General features: G+C 46.9%; 1 non-coding gene across 1 annotated transcript; it reads left to right on the forward strand.

Annotated features, from left to right (window-relative positions):
- The first annotated feature begins 2,943 nt into the window (after nt 1-2,943).
- TRNAP-AGG (transfer RNA proline (anticodon AGG)) lies at nt 2,944-3,015 on the forward strand. The gene has a single exon. It is a non-coding gene; the product is annotated as a tRNA-Pro (tRNA).
- Nucleotides 3,016-6,000: the final 2,985 nt, after the last annotated feature.

Raw genomic sequence — 6,000 nt, forward strand, 5'->3', positions numbered from 1 at the left:
TGTCTTTTTTCAAAGAACCCTGCCTTCTCATGATGTGCCCAAAGTAGGACAACTTCAGTTTTGTCATTTTTGCCTCCAGCGATGTTTCCGGCTGAATTTGCTCTAGAACACCACTTTCTCATGGTCCAGGGTACCCACAGAGCTCTCCTCCAATCCCATATTTCATACGAATCAATTTTTCTCCCATCAGCCTTCTTCACTGCCTGACTTTGGCATATGTACATAGTGACCGGGAACACGAGGGTGTGGACGATGTTAGCCTCCGTCTACAATGTCACTCCTTGGCTCTTGACGGCCTTTCCCAATTCTTCCTTCTGAGTCTCAGCCTTCTGATTCCTTGGCTGCAGTCTTCATTAAAATTGATGACTGAGTGAGGTAAGCAAAACTTTTAACAATTTCAGTCTCCTCCTTGTCTACGTTAAAGTGCTCACAGTGAGCTTGAGAGGATCTATTGTGACAATGTAGTCTGTTAAATCCTGACCCGGAAGGCTCTCCTTTTACAGCAATGAAATAAGAAAAAGGTTAACATGCCCTTGTGAAAATGAGGAATCATTCAAGGTTTTGCCTGGCTAAAAGCCACCCCACGCCTGGAAGGAAAGGGAGGAAAGTCTCAGGAGCAGAGCCACCGATTCTCCCCAGAGAATTCCATTTGTGGTTTTTAAACTGGGAAGAGACTACTGAGTCATTTCTGGCCTGAAGTTCTACTGCCTAGAGCAACGTCATAGTAATTTTAGCCTGAAAAAAAAAAAATGCATGGTAGGTGCCAATGGGTTTCCACTGGGGCACTACTCCATCCATTTGGGCCCTGAAGCCCCGTCCATTTGGACGGCGTGTGCCTGTGTTGGGGGTGGGAGGCTATGGCCGACACAATAGCAGAGGAGGGATGACTGGTATTCACTGGGCAGGACCCTGCTCCAAAGAGGCCTCACGAAGAAGAATGATCCTGCCTCACATTCCAACGGCACCCTAGAGTGAAGCGCTGGCTGGGGCCCAACCTCCATCTCAGCCCTGAAACATCCACGGTAAAATCCCCTAGGAGCCCTGCTAGAAGCAACCTCACTCCCTGGCACACCCACCAAGAGGAACAATTTAGGGAATGTCTGCTGAGGTAATGGAACAACGCCTTGAGTGTGCTTTTATTTATAAGCCACTTTAAAGCCGGGGAACATCTACCCAAAAAAGACTCTGGTGTTAGACTAGACGAGCTGTTGCCCTTCTCTCCGGCCATGATTAGTCAGCAGAGCTGATGGTCTGGCCCAGAGACTCCCGGGTGGACAGGATGAAATTCTATCCCCTGGGTACAAAGGAATGCTAACCAATCCCTTCTCTAAAGTGGGGCCATTCTGCCTGCCTATCCAAGACAGGGATTGGTTTATTAGGAAGCCTGCTTAGACGGATGGCAGCTGGGAGGGTTTCTTCAGGCTTATGGTTGCTACTTCAAGCCAAGAGATGAGGATTCACCTGAATACCCGTTGTACTAGTGATTTTTGGGGTGCAGACTCCTGACTTATTCATTCAGTCCACAGACATTCGCTAAGTGGTGTCTACAAGAACAGCTGTGCTGTGAGGATGAAATGAGATTCACCTGGTAAAGTGCTTACGCAAGGCCCAGCCACAGAAATGCTTGGGAATCGTTTGAATTGTCAGCAGGATTGATTGCCAAGTGCTGGACACAAGGCGGGATCCAAAGGCCAACAGGACAGGGCCTTGCGTGCACCCTGGAGCTCCCAACGCCCGGAGGACGCCCCCCCCCCCCCACCCCGCCGGAAGCAAGCAAGGGTCCCTGGGGTTCCTTGGGATACGGTTCGGTGGAAGCACAGGGAGCCCGGCCAGCCCTCGGGTTCTTCTCCGAGGCCCCAGTGTCTGAGGCTGGCCTCCCGGTCGCTCTCATTCGGGAAACCCCCAGCCGGAAGGACCCCCATCCAGGCTACACTTGGCCTGTTAGCAGGTTCCCCCCCCCCCCCCCCCCCCCCCCCCCGCAGCCTCCATAGGCAGGATGAGCAGCGGAAGGAGGGAGGGAGGGTATTTACAGGACGTATTCCCATCTTCGGCTTTCTAGAAAGTCGGGGTAGCAGTGTGACCTGAATTTAAAAAGGGGCTTCTGATTCAAGTAAGTGTGCCTCTTCTAAGTTGAATTGAGGCGAGGTTCTCTTTCTTACCTTGACGATGACACGATAACGCGGTCGCACAAGCCTGCTAGAAGGTTAAATAAGGTCTGCAAAGCACAAAACACCCTGCCCAGCCCGCAGTAAACAGTAAGTGGGAGCTTCCCTATCGTGTATGGTGCATTTCCTGCCCTCATGTTGCCATCATAATTACCCCTCTCCTCTGGACAGCACTTTACAGTTTGCAGTGTTTTCACAGACATTATCTCACTGGTTCCTCAAATTACCCTGTAAGGCAGACAGGACAGGTGTTACTACACCAAGTGGCAGATGAAGAAACTGAGTAACTTAGCAAATTTCACCTAGTGAAGGTGACCTGGGACAGCCTTCCGTGTCCACACTTAGGAGGCTACTGATTCGGAGGATTCTTCTAGTGGCCTGAACATGAGGTAGGAAAGAAGCGTGGCTCTTCACTCGGTGCGGGAGATGCCAGACGGCTTCCCTCAGCCCTGGGGATCCCCGGGAAAGTGGAGGCTGCTGGAGCCTGGCTTCTTCTCTGCCCTTCCCAGCTGCACCCCCAGGAACTCCGCGTCGTAGCCCTTGAGGGGGACTGGCCGATCACGGGGAATCAGGGGCCCTGCCTGGAGCACCAGGTGTCTGTGTGCCCCCACCGTGGGACGGGGAGGAGCAGGAGAGAGCGAGGGGCGAAGCCTGGGGAGTGCCGCGGGCCTGGGCGATGAGCCAGCCTGGAAGAAGAGAAGCCGCCTCCAGAAACCACAAACTACTGCTGGAGCTGATGTGGCATGGAAGGCATATGTGGCAGGGGGCAACTAAGACAGGCTCGTTGGTCTAGGGGTATGATTCTCGCTTAGGGTGCGAGAGGTCCCGGGTTCAAATCCCGGACGAGCCCTGCTTTTACTTGGACTTTTTTTCCTTTTTCTTTTATCCCCTGCCAAACACATACATATTGCCTGCGCTTTCTAGAGTAGAAGCAGACAGATGGCCTACCTCTCCGCGGGAAACCCAAGCTATGAAATGCACGGGATTCAGAGCCCAAAAGTAGGATTAAAGTTACAATTCTGCCCTGGTAAAATGGGAACAGTAATACTTATTTCTCAGAGTCGTTGGGAGGATTAAGTCAGAAACTATGTGCAATGCCTTTGCCGATCACAATGCACCTTACTGACATGGGGATTGTTAGGGATAAAAATGGCAAAGGGAACCTAGAGGGGAGCCCCTGGCAACACGGTAGACGGAACTAATGTCACTACCTCCTCGCCCAGCACCCCCTAGAGCACACACAGAAATGCTGAGAAATAGAACTTAAAAACTAAAATGGGAACAACTGCAAAAATGTACTCTTAAAAAGGAAACCCAATTATTAGAATTAAGGAAGGAAAACAAAGCCAGATAAAAGAGGAGAGGAGGCTGTGGCAGCGGCCCGTGGTGGGTTTCAGCCAGACATATGCCCAGGGCCAGGGGCTGCATTCTAATGCTCCCGGGGACAGGATATGCGGCTTCAGGCCATCAGAGGCAAGGGGCTCTGGTGGGACCCCGCGCATAAAGCTCAGGACATCAAAGGTCCACCTTCTCCATGGAAAGAAGACTAAAAACTACGCACACCAGTCCAAGGAAGCAGAGAAAGGGGAAAGGTCTACAGATCGACCCTGAGAGACTGTTGTCCCAAGCCTGAGCAATTGCTTGCATCTCAGGCAGATTTGTGTTACTTGCATGATGCTGGTCCTCAAGCAGAGAAATTAAATAGAAATCTGGCTGAGGACCCTTGAAATCCCTAGGAACACCACACAGCTCCACAGAAGAAAGAGAGAATTCCCTAAGAATGTTTTCATAGCCTAGGACATATGGGACTCTCAGTAAAATAAACACACACACACAACCCGCTGAAGAAAAGTTCACAATGAAATATCATAAACTAGACAAGGAAGTGATCTACTATGAGAAAGAATCAACAGACACAACAAACAGGAGTTTTAACACCCCTAGAACTGTGCATAATAGAACAACATGAAAAATACTATGTAAGATATAAAAGTGTACTTAAAAGCATTAAAGATTAAAGACAAGAAAATAAACCACAATAAAAAATATTGTATTATGGAGAAAAAAAGCAGTTTATCAAGACGGAAAGTTAAAACATTGAAAAATGAGGGACATAGGATTGAAATTAAAGACTCAATAGTGTATTAAATAGTAGACTAGACCCAGCTGGAAAGAGACTTAGTGAATTGGAAGATAGAGCTAATGAAATCACTCAAAATTTGTGGGGAAGGTGATGAGAGAGGAAAAAAACAGTTAAAAATCATGAGGGAAAGAATTTTATATGTGTGTGTGTGTGTGTGTGTAGCATATTACACCCCTATGTAAAATTGGGGCTCCTGAAAGAGACAGAAAGAATGGGAGGCATGTGATATTCCAATCAATAATGATTAAGAATTTTCCAAAATGGGAAAAAAACCCACAGTCCTCAGGTTGAAGAGTCCTGAGCTTATAAACACATTGTGGTGAAATTGCAGAATACTGAAGAGAAAGAGAAGAGTCTTAAAACTAACCAGAAAGAAAAGTCTGTTTTGGGACAAAAGTCTGTATGTCCCAAACATAACAATTATATTGGCAGCTGACTTTTTACTAGCAACAGAATATTATAGAAAACAAAATATCTTCAAAAGACTAAGAGAAGACTGTCAACCTAAAATTCAATGCCCACTGAATTTCCATTCAAATGGTGTGAAATAAGGACATTTCAAGACAATAACTGAGATTATTTACCACTCAAAGACTTTCACTGAAATGCCACGAAAGGATATAGCTCATAAGAAAGAAAAGTAGAACTCAAGAAGGAATGGTGAACAGACAAATTTATAAATGTGTTAGTGAATCTAAACAAGCATTGAAAGTCATTGTTAAGAGTGTAAATTTGTCAAACTACTCTGTAGAGCAATTTGGCAATAACTAGTAAAGTTTCACTTGTGAGGTTAAGCACATATTCTATGACTTAGAAATTCTGCTTCTAGATGTCTGCCTTAGAGAAGTGCTTACACAGACGCCAAGGAGGCAAGCATGGCGCTGTCCGTGGCAGCATGTTTATAATGTGGAAACCTGGAAACATCCTAAAAGCCCATTAGTAGAAGAATGAATAAATAAGTTGTGGTATATTCAATGAGTAGTATTCAGGAGTTGCAGTTCATGAATTGGAGCTACAGGAAACAACATGACTAAGTGTAAAAAAAAAGTTGAGAAAAATGAAACTTTGCAGAAGAATGCATGCAGTATCATACAATTTAGATAGATTTTTAAACACACAAATCAATATTCTGTATTGTTTGTGGATACACACATACAGAGTGAAAGCGTAAAACCATAGGAAGCTACCTCTGAGTCAAAGGGGGCAGAAAATGAAGAGTAGCTGGATTTCCATGGTATGTACATGAATATTTATTGGTATTCTCTGTACTTTTATACATGTTTTAAAAGACTCACATTTTTTTCTTTTTAATGAAGGGATCTAGGCATTTAGAAATAAGGGTAAAGGGGGATAAATGGCCACATCAATCCTCAGAGAGGATGAGCTGCGGGGATGGGATTAGGAGGGGCTGAGTCCTGAGCCCAGGGATTACAAGAATTAATTTAGGTCATTGCCCAACCGGATCACCTGGCTGGCTTCCCTGCGCCTGAGGGCCTTGCAGAGGTGCAGCGCTTCGCCTCAGTCCACCTCCCCGACACCTGCTGTGCCCTTTCCTCCTGTCTCCTAATGTCACCCTTCGCTCAACCCAGGGCTGGTCTGGCCAGTGTCTGCCCAAATTTGGGTCCTGAGAACAGATTGGTTCAGATCTCCCCTGAACGCTTTCCCAGTCAAGGGCAAATGGTGACTAGCACC

The sequence above is a fragment of the Pteronotus mesoamericanus genome, unplaced genomic scaffold (genome assembly GCF_021234165.1).
Source record: "Pteronotus mesoamericanus isolate MK-2021 breed Mesoamerican mustached bat unplaced genomic scaffold, CSHL_Meso_final scaffold_85, whole genome shotgun sequence".
NCBI lineage: Eukaryota > Metazoa > Chordata > Mammalia > Chiroptera > Mormoopidae > Pteronotus > Pteronotus mesoamericanus.